This window comes from Arachis duranensis, chromosome 4, assembly GCF_000817695.3.
Source record: "Arachis duranensis cultivar V14167 chromosome 4, aradu.V14167.gnm2.J7QH, whole genome shotgun sequence".
NCBI lineage: Eukaryota > Viridiplantae > Streptophyta > Magnoliopsida > Fabales > Fabaceae > Arachis > Arachis duranensis.
This window is the reverse complement of record NC_029775.3, coordinates 24,359,435-24,360,066: the sequence shown is the minus strand read 5'-3', so window position 1 is coordinate 24,360,066 and position 632 is coordinate 24,359,435.

Genomic DNA, 632 nt, shown 5'->3' with positions numbered 1-632 from the left:
GAGATTTTTGCAGCTTGCACCTCAAAGATCCCTAATTTCTCCATTACAGAGAGGGGCATGAGGTTTACACTTGACCCTAAGTCACACAAGGCCTTCTTGAAGGTCATGGTGCCTATGGTACAAGGTATAGAAAACTTCCCAGGGTCTTGCCTCTTTTGAGGCAATTTCTGCCTAGACAAGTCATCTAGTTCTTTGGTGAGCAAAGGAGGTTCATCCTCCCAAGTCTCATTTCCAAATAACTTGTCATTTAGCTTCATGATTGCTCCAAGGTATTTAACAACTTGCTCTTCAGTGACATACTCATCCTCTTCAGAGGAAGAATACTCATCAGAGCTCATGAATGGCAGAAGTAAGTCAAATGGAATCTCTATGGTCTCAAGTTGAGCCTCAGAGTCCCATGGTTCCTTATTGGGGAACTCATTGGAGGTCAGTGGACGTCCAGTGAGGCCTTCCTCAGTGGCATTCACTGCCTCTCCTTCCTCCCAGGATTCGGCCAAGTTGATGGCTTTGCACTCTCCCTTTGGATTTTCTTCAGTATTGCTTGGGAGAGCGCTTGGAGGGAGTTCAGTAATTTTCTTGCTCAGCTGACCCACTTGTCCTTCCAAATTCCTAATGGAGGATCTGGTTTCAGT